This window comes from Ricinus communis, chromosome 3 (assembly GCF_019578655.1).
Source record: "Ricinus communis isolate WT05 ecotype wild-type chromosome 3, ASM1957865v1, whole genome shotgun sequence".
NCBI lineage: Eukaryota > Viridiplantae > Streptophyta > Magnoliopsida > Malpighiales > Euphorbiaceae > Ricinus > Ricinus communis.
The window spans coordinates 3,700,768-3,714,589 of record NC_063258.1 but is presented as its reverse complement, the minus strand read 5'-3'; the positions used below and the strand labels follow the sequence as shown (position 1 = coordinate 3,714,589).

Below are 13,822 nucleotides of genomic sequence, written 5' to 3'. Positions count from 1 at the left end.
GGGCTCACCCAAGAACTGTCAGAAATAGGGTAAATTAATCTTGCATCTAGGAGCTTAATTACCTCCTTTTTCACTACTTCCTTCATGTTCGGATTAAGCCGCCTCTATGGCTGAACTATTGCTCTATAACTATCCTCCATAAGAATCTTGTGAGAACAGAAACTTGGGTTGATCCCGGGAATATTAGCGATTTTGTAGGCGAAGGCCTTCTTATACCTCTTGAGCGCATCTAGATTTTTGCTTGCTCCTCGAGTGTTCAATTTGCTGCAATAATCACTGGTAACTTTTCTTCCTCATCCAAGAATCCACAGCTTAAGTGCTTAGGTAGCTCCTTCAATTCTAAGGCCGAGGGGTCCTCAAAAGAAGATTTCACTTTATGCACTTTTGACTAGACCTGTTCATGGGTCGGGCCTAACCGGGCTTGACTTTATTTTGAACAAGCCCGAGCCCACCCAAGCCCAAAATTTTTTTAATATCTCTTAGCCCAAGCCCGAGCCCGAAATTTTTTAAAAAGCCCGACCCGGTTCGACCAATAGTTAAATGTATAAATACAAATCGGGTCGGGCTTGGCGGGTTCGGGTCGGGCTTGAGTTTAGTTTTATTTAAATATATTATTAATAACAATAAAATTATAGACAGAAATAATAGGTAGCTAAGTGGTATGTAGCACTTAATTATAAGTTGAAGGTCATAGGTTCAAATACTAGGTATGACATTTATTTTTCCTAATTAAACTAAACATCGGGCCGGGCCGGGCTTGGGTTTTTATGTAAATCCCAAGCCCGGCCCAAAAAGTTCAGGCTTTTTATGGGTTTGGGCCGGGCCAGGCTTGTACATAAAAATTGTTATCTAAGCCCGGCCCGAAAAGTGCCGGCCTGGGCGGGTACCCAGGCCCATGAACAGGTCTACTTCTGACCTATCAAGAGAAAGAAAAGGATCAGTAGAATAGCTAGGCTCAGTAGCCAATAAACTAGCGAGTTGCTCCAACACTTGCTCGTTGGACAACTCCTCCTCCTCTCCTTGCAAGGCTACCTGCAAAGGATCATCAAGCAACATTTCCTGTAAGTGAGACTCAACCAAATTATCCACAATATCAATAGAAAATATAGTATCATCATGGTCTAAAGAGTGTCTCATAGTAGTTGCTAGGTCGAGGGTGATGATCTCATCGTCTACCCTAAGTTTAAGCTTTCCATCACAAACACCTATTACAGCCCTAGATGTTGCAAGAAAGGGTCTACTTAGGATTAAAGGTACAGTACTCTCACCTTCCATATCCATAACTACAAAATCTACAGGAAAAATAAACTTGTCTACCTTAACAAGCACATCTTCAACTATACCCCTAGGAATCTTTACAGTTCTATCAGCTAATTGAATGCTCCTTCTAGTGGGCTTAAGTTCATTCAAACCTAATTTATCAAACAGACTAGTGGGCATTAAATTTATACTAGCTCCTAAATCAGCTAATGCACCACTAATAGGCAAATCGCCAATGACACAAGGAACAATAAAACTCCCTAGATCTCTTCTTTTGAGTGGTAGCTTATTCTGAAGAATAGCCGAACACTCCTCGTTTAGAGTCACGAGTCCTAAATTCTTCAACTTCCTTTTATTGCTCAAAATTTCCTTTAGGAACCTTGCATACTTCGGCATCTGCGAAATAGCTTCAACAAAAGGCAGGTTAATCTGCAATTGTTTAAACAAGTCAAGAAACTTACCAAACTACTTATCAACCTTGTCCTGCTTAACTCGAGCAGGGTAGGGGATGGGTGGCTAGTACCCTCTCACAGGGCTCTTCTGCATGTCTTCTACCTTTTCTTTCCTATTATCTCAGGCTCGAGCTCCTGCCTAGCTTGCTTATCCTGCATACAAACATCCTCATCATCAACTAAAGGTAGAGAGCTAGACAATTGCTTACTTGACCGCAAGGTGACAGCCTTGCAATGCTCCCTAGGGTTTGACTCTGTTGTGCTAGGGAGCGATCCTTGTGGCCTCTCAAACAACATCTTAGAAATCTGCCCAATTTGACTCTCTAAATTCTGGATGGATGCCTGCTGATTTCTAAGGGCATTGTCTGTCTGCTGGAATCTCGTCTCCGTCGAGGTGACAAACTTCATCATCAGCTCCTCCAAGTTAGATTTGTTTTTGACTGGTGGAGGGGGCTATGATGGTATAGCCTATTGCTGCGGTTGTAGTGGCTGCTGATGCAGTCTCTGAAAGCCTGGTGGACCTTAGGCGTTGTTATTGCTCTACCCGAAATTTGGATGGTTACGCCAGCTGGGGTTGTATGTGCTGCTGTATGGGTTGTTCTGTTGTCTAGGGGCATTACTCATGTAGTCTACCTGTTCTATGTCAGTAGAAATAATAGAGGAATAATTGTTACCAGAAGCAAACATACCTCAGACATATTCTGAATCGTAGCGGAGCCCACGCAGTAAAATTCACAGCTTATTTGGGCTGCATGAACCGGCATCTGAAGCTGGTCTAGCTTTTTAGTCAGAAGCTCCACTTGAGCTGCTAAGGCTTCTGTGGAGTCTAACCGGTCGTTCCTTGTTTGACCGGCCGACTCCTAGAGGATTGCCATTGGTAGTTGTTCATGACCATCTCCTCTATCAGTTCCTGCGCTCCGGCTTCACTGCAGCCGTCCACCATTTGCCTCATAGCAAGGTTCAAACTGCTGTAAAAGGTCTGAACCTGCATCCATACTGGTAGACCGTGGTGTTGACAGCATCTTAACAAGTCCTTATACCTCTCCCAGGCGTCGTACATGCTCTCATCGTCCATCTGTACAAAAGAAGAAATGTCATTTCTCAATTTAGCAGTTTTAGCTGGAGGAAAATAATTGTAAAGAAATTTCTCAGCCAATGATTTCCAGGTTATAATAGTGTGCGATGGAAAGGACTGCAGCCATCTCTTTGCTCTATCCCTTAAAGAAAATGAAATAATCTCAGCCGGATGGAATCATCGGTAGTTCCATTTATCTTGAAAGTGTCGCATATCTCCAAAAAGTTGGCTATATGGGCACTAGGATCCTCGCTTGGCAGCCCTCCAAATTGTACACTCTGTTGTACCATTTGGATTACATTTGGCTTTATCTCAAAATTGTTAGCTGCCACCGCCGGTCTGAGTATACTTGTTTGTGTCCCATCCAATGACGGTCTAGCAAACTCGTACATCGTTCTGTTAGCGTCTGCCATAACATTTCCATTATGATTCTCCATCTCTTCTGGTTTAGCAACAAGTACCTCAACCTCAATCTCCTCCTCTTCTAATTGCAAACGCTTCCTTAAAAGCTTGAGGGACCGTTCTGGATCAGGTAGAGGCTCTATAACATCAGAGTTTGAGCTCCTGGTCATAAACTACCTACAAGTGGAATGTAGCAACCGAAGACTAAAAATAGTTAAAACAATGAAAGAATAAAAGAAAGTAAAATAAAGATAGAAAAATAAATATGGCTAAATTAACAAAACACAAGTTCGTTCTAGTTCACACAAAAAGCAGAATACCCGGCAACGGCGCCAAAAACTTGATAGGCTATTTACGTAGCTACAATCTAAGGCAGTGAACCTATCGATGCAAACTAACACAAATGGTGAGTATCAAGGTCGTATTCTCGGGAAAGGATGAACCTAGACCTACTGTAGCGTCTTATGTTATCTAACCTAAAGAAATCAATGAAGTGTTATTCTTTGATTAATTATGAACAAACAAGTAATTAAATGTCAAATTATCTGAAAGGATTTAGGAAAACTCTCAAAGGAAAAGCAAACCCTAGGGGACCTAAGTTAATTGGATTTTTGTAAAGATAGAGATTAAATTGATTATCAATTGCAATTACCCGTGGACGAAGTCTTAACTGAATTCGGTCTCCCTCTCGAGATAACCAAATTCCTAAACCCAATAACCTAAAGTTGGAATCTCTTCCTAACGATCGATTATTCGATTAGCATTAAGGTTTAACCCGCCTCTATTAAGCCTTTGTTAATTCTTAATCCGGCTAGTCAATTACCCTCATCTCTAAGTGATTATTAACTAGTTCTTGCTATTCAATTTTTCGATTACTAAACGAATCTCTCAATTACATAAAGCAATCTAAATTCCATAATTCACAACGTCTCATGAATAAAGTGACTTCTCATTAATAATAAAAGCAAGAAGAATCAAGAATTGACAATCAAAATCTCATAACATTAAGATCAATCGACAAACATAGGAACCCCAATTGGGTTCAACAATTTAGCTACTCATACTAATAAGCATCACAAAATACGAAATAAAATCAGAAAAGTGAATTAAAGGAATGTACACCCTTCTTCAAGAAGCTGGATGAGAAAATCCTAATTTTCCAATTCAGAATAGCAAACCCTAATTTGCCTCTTGAATCTCCCAAATCTTGCTTTGATCTTCAAATTGATGTTGAAACAAGTGCAATCCTTCCTTCAATTGATGAAATTGATCTTCCAAAGTTGACAATTGAGGTCTGGAAACAAATTATTTGAGTTTTTATAGTGGAAATCAAGTCAGAAAATCAAACCCTCATTCACCAAATTGTTTTTGCCTATATAGTCCCTTCAGCACAACCGTGTTCAAGCTCAAGCACAAGATGGGCGAGTCTAGCAGTCTTGAACACCTGCACATCTTAGGGCCTTGACCTCTTCCAGGCCGTGCCCTAGCCACTGCTGAGCCACCATGGGCAGTGGTGGAGGCCGTAGTGGCTACGGAAACCGTGCCAAAATGGCACTCTTGGGGGCAGCTCATTGACAATTTAGCACGTCCGGAGTCTAGGTCGTGCTCAACCTCAGAATGTTAGTCCTTGCTCAATTTGATGGATTTTGGTCCGTAATTACGCGTATTTCCCTCGATTATTAACAATGTCCTTCGATAATGACCTGAAATGTGAAAGGAACCAAAAGACAGGTGATTCTAGCATAAAACGAGATAATTATGCACAAGAATGTAACAATTGGGCATGTAAATATGTATGATATGATGCCTATCAGTATTCTATTAATAATAACCATACTATTTACTCTTTTAATAATTGCATTTAAATTCAGGTCTGGCATATGCAGTAGAATATATGACTTTAACTTACAGTTCTACCGAATTCCGCTGTCTAATCTTACGCCTCGGGTGGAGCTGGCTAGACTAACAGATTATCTATTCACAATAATAATTGAAAAAATAAAATACTCATGATTTTTCCTAGTTTTAAGCTATGTCAGGTGCAAAATTCGAAGTGGCGAAGTTTGATGGACATGGTAACTTCAGATTGTGGCAAACAAGGGTAAATGATCTGTTGGCGTAGCAAGGGATTCTGAAGGCTTTATAACCACAGAAACTAGAACCTATAAAAGGTGAAGATTAGGAAGAACTGCAGCAGCGAGCGGTAGGAACCATACGGTTATGTCTGGCAAGTGAGATTATGTATCACGTAACGAATCTGACATCTCTAGGAGAAATATGGAAGAAATTGGAAAGTCAGTTTATGTCCAAATCCTTAACGAATAAACTGCATTTGAAGCAAAGGCTATATGGGCTGAAGATGCGGGAAGGTTCTGATTTGGAGCAGCACATGAATGTCTTCAATCAAATAATCATAAATTTAGCTCGACTTGATATGAGCAGTGAGAATGAAGACAGAGCAATGATTCGGTTGTGTTCATTGCTTTCCTCTTATGAACATCTAATTACTACTCTTACATATGGGAAAGAAACAATCAAAATTGAATAGATTATTGCAGCCTTGTTGGCTCAGAACCAGCGGAAGAAGAATGTAGGGGAAAGCTCTTATGGTGACAGTTTATATGTTAAGGGTAATCAGGATCGTGGAAGGAAGCTAAAGAAGGAGGGTTTTGGAAAACGAAATTCCAGATCAAAGTCTAAGGGCAAAAAGACAATTCATTGCTACAAGTACAAGGAGCCGGGACATATGAAGAAAGACTGTCCAAAATTGAAAAAGCAGACTGATGAGAAACGTGATGAATTATCCAAGTCTGTGAATGTGGTGCAGAGTGAAAATTTAGATTGCAGTGATGGTGATATGCTTTCAATTTCAACGACTCAGTTCATGGATGCATGGATTCTTGATTCTGGATGCTCTTATCATAAAACGCCTAACAGGGAGTGGTTCACATCATACAGGTCAGCTAATTCTGGTTCTATCTATTTAGGTGATGATAGATGTTGCAATATTGTTGGTATTGGTGAAGTCAAAATTAAGATGTATGATGGTACTGTTAGAACATTATGTGATGTTAGGCATATACCATATTTGAAAAAGAATCTAATTTCCTTGGGCACTTTGCATAAGAATGGTTTTATTCCTAAAGCAGATGAGGATAGGGAAACCATTAGAGTTGTTAAGGGTGCATTGAATGTGATGAAAGGAAAGATAACTGCAGGGAATATCTATAAACTGTTAGGCAGTACAGTTGTAGGTGGAGTTCATTCTGTTGAGTCATATGATGATAATACAAAACTATGGCACATGCGTCTTGGTCATCTTAGTGAACATGGAATGACTGAATTGCATAAAAGAAATTTGTTGCATGGTGTTAAAAGTTGCAAGCTCGATTTTTGTAAGTTTTGTGTTCTTGGAAAACAGACTAGAGTTAGTTTCACGACTGGAAAGCACAAAACTGAAGGGATTCTTGATTATGTGCATTCTGATGTATGGGGCCCTACCAGGAAATTATCATTAGGTGAATCTCTATATTATATTACTTTTACTTACGACTTTTCTAGGAAAGTTTGGCTGTATTTCTTGAAATAGAAATCTGAAGTTTTTGCCAATTTCAAGCTTTGGAAAGCTAAGGTGGAGAACCAAACTAGTAGAAAGATCAAGTATTTGAGGTCTGATAATGGCACTAAGTACACAAATTCACAGTTTCAGAAATTTTATGAAGAGTATTGGATTCAGAGGCATTTATTAATGCACAAGACACCACAGCAGAATGGTGTTGCAGAAAGGATGAACAGGTCCTTAATTGAAAGGGCAAGATGCTTGAGATTGAATGCAGGGCTTCCTAAAAGCTTCTAGGCAAAGGCTGTGAATATGGCGTGCTACCTTATCAATAGATCACCACGGGCATCTTTCGATGGCAAGGTTGCAGAAGAAGTATGGATAGGTAATGTAGTTAATTTTGGTTGTCCTGCTTATGTGCATGTACCTAGTAATGAAAGATCAAAACTTGATCCAAAGTCTAAGAAGTGCATCTTTCTAGGCTACAAGAAAGGTGTCAAAGGATACAAGTTTTGGGATCCGAATGTAAAGATAGTGGTGATCAATAGAGTTGCAGTCTTTGATGAACAGTTCATGTTGCAGCAATACCAAGATAAGGTGCCAGAAAATAGTTCCAGTTCAGATACATTGCAGATGGATTTAGAACAGCATCCAGTAGTAGCTGAGAGAGTTGAAAGTTCAAATCCAACATCTGGTGGTTCTAATACAGTTGATCTATAAAATTATAATCTAGCCAGAGATAGAGAGAGACGCACCAATGTAAAGCCTCCAAGCAGATTGGGTTTTGAAGACATGGTATCTTTTGCACTTCTCATTAGTAGGGATGATCGAGCTACCTTCCAAGGAGCTATCACTACCCAGGAGAAAGAGAAATGGATGGGTGCAATGGTTGAGGAGATGGAGTCTTTACAGAAAAATCATACATGGGAGCTAGTTCGGCTTCCTGAGGGAAAGAAGGCTATCGGGTGCAAGTGGGTGTACAAATGGAAATCAGTAGTCTCAGAAAAAGAAGGAGAAAAGTTCAAGGCTCGATTAGTAGCAAAGGGTTTTTCACTGCAGAAGATGATAGATTATAATGAAAATTCTTTCTCCTGTACTTAGGCATACTTCAATCAGGCTAGTACTTGCATTAGTAACTAGTTGGGATTTGCATTTAGAGCAGATGGATGTTAAAACTGCTTTTTTGCATGGTGATCTAGAGGAGCAGATTTACATACAGCAACCATAAGGGTTCACTCAACCTGGACATGAGCATCTGGTTTGCAGGTTACAGAAATCGTTGTATGGGTTGAAACAGTCTCCAAGACAATGGTACAAGCGGTTCGACTCCTGCATGATTCAGATTGGCTACAGGCGATGTGAGTATAATTGTTGTATTTATGTTAAGAGCCTTGATGATGGTTCTTTTATTTTTTTTGTTACTGTATGTTAATGATATGTTGATTGCTGCAAAGAATATGCATGATGTCCTTGGTCTGAAAGTTTTGTTAAGCCAGGAATTTGATATGAAAAACTTAGGTGCTGCAAAGAAAATTCTTGGAATGGAGATTCACAGAGATAGAGGCTCAAGAAAACTATGGTTATCTCAGCAAGGCTATGTTGAGAAAGTGTTAGACAGGTTTGGGATAAGCAAAGCAAAGCTAGTGAGCACTCCATTGGCAAATCATTTTTAGCTTTCTTTAGAACAGTGTCCTAAGACAGATAGGGAAATTGAAGACATGGCGAAGGTTCCATTTGCCAGTGCAGTTGCCTGCTTGATGTATGCAATGGTATGTACTCGCCTTGTAAATACATGTCTAAACTAGGTAGGCGACATTGGGAAGCAGTCAAGTGGATTTTTAGGTATCTGAAGGGTACTATAGGGCATGGAAGTGTTTTCGGTAGTCAGCAAGATGCTCCTTTAGTTGTAGGGTATATGGATTCAGACTATGCTGGTGATTTGGATGATTAAAGGTCTACTATTGGGTATGTTTTTACTCTTGGTGGAGGGCCTATATGTTGGAAATCAACAGTTCAGTCCATTGTAGCATTATCTGGCGAAGTCGAGTACATGGCGATGAAGGCTAAAGAAGCTTTATGGCTGACTGGGCTAGTAAAGGAACTGGGTGTTCAGCAAGGTGGAGTTCAGTTGTATTGTGATAATCAAAGTGCTATTCATTTGGCTAAGAACCAGGTGTACCATGCTAGAACTAAGCATATTGACCTCAGGTATCATAAGATTAGAGAGTTGATTGCATCTAGTGAGATACTGTTACAGAAGGTTCATACTAGTGAGAATGCAGCTGATATGTTGACTAAGCCGGTTCCTACCAACAAGTTCATGCATTGCTTGGACTTGTTCAATGTTTATAGTTGCTAGATAAGCATGGTAGCTCAACCCACTTTGGTGTGTGAGAAACTCCATGGTTTCATCTCCTTAGGGGCTTGATATTCGCCAAGGTGGAGATTTGTTAGGTATGGCTCATATACCAGTTTAAGGGACAGATGCTGGAGCGGAGCACAGCGCAACGCTCCCGTGGTACGGTACAAGGTATTTTTGTAAGGGTTATATATATATATATATGACCTAATAGTGTGTATGATTAACTAATAATAATAGTCACAACCGCTCATCGCTTCCGAGGACGTAGGCACATTGCCGAACCTCGTTAAATCCTTGTGTTTTTAATTTTCTTGCTTGTTTGTTCACATTTCTGTGATATTTTAGCATTATTTCTCCACATTATAACAGCAATCGCTAGATCAAGAACTAGGTATCTCATTCAATAAAAACACAACTATTTCTCATCCTTCTCAACTTAAAATAATAAATAAAAATTATCGAGATCTCGACATAGAAGTGATATGATTGAACTACCCATCAACAAATACTATTAAAAATCAAGACTTTACAACTGAAAACAAGCTAAAAGAATAAAATCAAGAATACCAATATAGACAAAAAGAGAGAATCACCTTTAATACTCTCTTCAAAGACGGCATGCTAAAAAAGTAGACGTAAGATTAAGAAGTAAAAAAACTCTAGAATAAGAAATAAGAATTTAAGAGAAGGAGCTTGCTTCAATTTAAGAAAGACAAGACAACAACTTCTATTATAATAGAGAAAGAAAGTTTTACATTAGTAAAAGCTTTAATAATCATTTCTTTTTTTCTCTCTCTCTTTCTCTTTAGTGAATTTGCCCCGATGAATATTTTCAAAAAAGAAATAAATCAAATTTTTTATAAAAGAAAATACTGTTAAATACATAGACACACTTTTGTGAGAAATTAAAGTTCACGTGCATGTGGAAAACGTCAAAGTGGATATTTTGGCTCTTAATTGGCCATTGAATCCAGCTAGGGCAAATTGCTCTTTAAGCTTTAATATTATACAATATTTGTAGAATAAATTATATCAATCTTGGTACACAGCCAATAGATTTACACTACAACACTCTTTATCAAATTCTTAAGATGGGTAACAGCTACTGCAACTTTAGTATAAGAAGATTTAATTATTCTCTAAATATTTTATATTTATTAAACTTGACAATCTTATATATTCATTAATCTTTAGGCTCTGATATCATTTAAGATTTATTTAAAGCTTACTTAATGTTTTCTATTTAATTTAATTTATTATTACAATTTAAGATTTATTTAAGGCTCGCTTAAGGTTTATTTAATATTTACTTAAGATTTTCTATTTAATTTAGCTTATTATTCCCATTTAAGGTTTATTTAAAGTCTACTTAAGGTTTTCTATTTAATTTAGCTTATTATTTAATTGTTCTTTATGATTTTAGTATGGATGATTTAATAATTGGATTATAATTAATGCTAACGACTAATTTAATACAAATCACAATATTCAATATATACATTATTAATATAAATATTTATAATAAGCAACAGAAAGATAAATTTAAATGCTTGATTTAAAAAGAAATATAAAAGTAAAAATAAATAAATATAAATTATCATATTAATTTAAAAAAGTTGATTTAGACAATATATAAACATGGAAGATATAAAAACGTTGTACATTTTATTTATTTAAGGTATACTTACAAAATTATTGATCCACTAAAATAAGCACACTGCTTAAAGGTAAACTAGAAATTATTATAAACATGGAAACTAGCAGAGTATTTTTTCAAAAGTTTGGTGAGATTTGTGTGTTTCCCTTTTTCTCCGAGATGAGTTTCCTTTTATTGTGCATTTGCTATCTTTATAAGTATTTTGACATGTCTTCTTTTCTTCTCTTTATGGAACGTGTCATTGATCGTGTTCTTTTTTTATTTTCTTCTTCGTATTAATTCTACCTTCTTTTCTTTTAAAGCCACAAAGAGCCACTAATTTTGCATCCAAATATTAAGACTTATCTTTTTATCTTGTCTTTATCTTTTTTTTTGAAGACTTTTTTCATATATCTTCACGTAGGGGTGGTTTTTGCTTATTCTTTTATTTCTTTCTCTTTTTTTAAGAAATAAACTTTATATAATTTTATAACTACTAAATAAGTAGGGTTATGCTTATTCACTATCTGTGTGCATATTAGCACACATATTTTTATTTTCCTGTGCCAAATCTTGGGATGACACAGAGGATTTTTTGTCAATTAAATCATCATCATGTTCAACAACTGCTAAAATTTATTTTTTCAATTTTTCTTTGGATATATTGAGATGTTGGTCTTTTATTAATTTCAATTGGGAATTAATATAAGTTCTAGAGGGAATAATGATAAGGTTAATATTTTTGACAAGGTTGTTTCCTTATTTAATGATATGGTTGGAATATCCATGCTGGTATGAAATCTGGACATCTCAAATTTGTCCCACTATTTCATTGATATAATATATATATAAAAATTTATAAGACCTAAATTTCTTTTTGGCATATATACTTAATTTATTGTAACACCCTTAGTTGTAATAATAATAATTATATATATATATATATATATATATATATATATATATATATATATATATATATATATATATTTAAAAAAAAAATCTCTCCTTTTCCCCTCCCCCTCCTCCTTTTCCTTCCTCCCTTCCTTCTCCCTCTCCCATTGCCTTCTCCCCGCCTCGGCCGTTCGTGACGCCTTCCCTCCTCCTTCCTTTCCGCTGACAAGCCGAAGGACGAAGAGGCTGCCATCATCGATTTGGCCTCCTGCCGCCCTTCCGCAAACCGACACCGGAATCGGACTCCCCATCCCCAAAAACCCCGGAAGCAACCCTCCTCCGTCGGAAAATCCTTGCCGGCCTTGGGAAGTGTCGCGTGAGCGACTTTCGGCCCCGATCCGCCAGCCTTAGGCCACTTTCCCAAAACTCTTGTACTTAGGACTCCCCGCAACTTGAGCTTCGTAGGCACTTCCGGATTTGAATTCCGACACTATTGGCGGGGCTTAGGACCCAGTGTTTTCGGGCCAGCGGAATATTTTAATTTTTAACTCGGTATAATTTTATTAGACTCTGAAAATTTTGTTATAATATTAGAATGTTATTGAGGCTATTAATTGCTTGTGTTGGGTAGTTTAAAAATAAATCAAATTAAATTGTTTGGATTGTGGTGTTTTGGAGTCGGGAAAATATTAATGCAGTTCTTGTGGCCTCCTGTTATTAAATTCCAGCATGTTTGATATGTTTTTGGCAGTCCTGGACCCGTTTTACGGGGGGTAAATATCCGTAATTTAGGGAGGTTCACATCAAATTTTCAGAATCCTCGAGTCCAATTTAATTCTAGGCGGTCGACCTTAGGGTCTAAGTTTAGGAAGAATTTTCGAATGTCTATTAATTGTACATCTTTTGTTATTAGATAATTCACCTTCCTTGCCACTCCACCCGAGGCGTAGGAGCGGACTGGAACGCATCAAATCTATGAGTTAAAGTCATTTAATCTTTCGCGCTATTGCTAGTCCGATTTTAATATGCTATTTAGAATTTGTGCTTAATATGATTATTAGTATCGCAAAATAAATGATTTCACTTGATTATTAATATTTGAAATAATATAAATATTATTATTAGTATGTTATAATAAGACAAACGTTATTATTTTTCCCCTCACAAATTGCACGTTGTTTTATCTTAAATCTTTAATCTTTATTTCCGATATGTGTTGGATGAGTTCATCGGATAATGATATTTATTATATGTGATGATTGCGAATTGGGAAATGTGGCTTGTAGAACATGCCACTTTGATGGGTTACATCAGGGACCACGTCGCACGGTAATGATCATGGACATGTAATAAGATATTTATGGGTTTGCCCACGGTGAGCATGGCTCTCTGGGCTGATTTGTGTAAATTACGGGAGGTAAGGTCCCTGGTCGAGCATTGTTCTCGGGCGCCCGATCTTATTGGATTAAGAGAGCCGAATGGCTACTAGATTTCTTATTTGGATACTTAAGTGACCGGAGGTAAGGTCCCCGGTCGAGCATTGCTCTCGGGGCGCCCGATCTTATTTGGATTAAGAGAGCCAAAATGACTGTTAGAATTTGGGGTTAGGGTTCTACTTAGCCACACGTCCCGTGAAAGTAAAAATGTCTTTATTTATTTACACTCTCTTCTTTTATCATTTTATTACTATGGTGTATGATTATATATTATGATTGCAATTATATTCAGAAATTGGTATATTGTTCTGAATAACTAATATATCATATGAAGGTTGCAATAGTCCTTAGATTTTTTGATTTTGACTTACTCTCGAGACTGACAGTCTCACTTTATATTTGGTTAATTGTATATATGGATTTGCGGGTTGGTAAGGCTTACTACGGGTTTCGGTGGCCTTAAGCCTACCCATTCCCTAGTGCCGGTCATGGGCCCCCAAAGTGGGTCGTGACAAAGTTGGTATCAGAGCTTAGGTTTAGTTTTTCCTTCGACCTAGGTTAGCTTTCTAAACTACTGCGGGAACTAGGAAAAATTGAGTCTGTCCTTACATGTTTCGTTGATTCTAGTATCTGCGCTATACGTTAGAGAGTCTGTTGGGTTAATAACTTGTTGTTCATTTTTAGCTCTTGCCAATGCCGAGAACCCGAGCGACTGCAGCTGCAGCATCGGCCCAGGAAGACGAAGA

The 13,822-nt window shown here is 37.7% G+C and overlaps 1 non-coding gene across 1 annotated transcript; it reads left to right on the top strand.

Moving 5' to 3' along the window:
- The first annotated feature begins 2,713 nt into the window (after positions 1–2,713).
- On the top strand, positions 2,714–2,820 carry LOC112534864. Its single transcript, XR_003079101.1, has one exon. It is a non-coding gene; the product is annotated as a small nucleolar RNA R71 (small nucleolar RNA).
- The last annotated feature ends 11,002 nt before the right edge of the window (positions 2,821–13,822 follow it).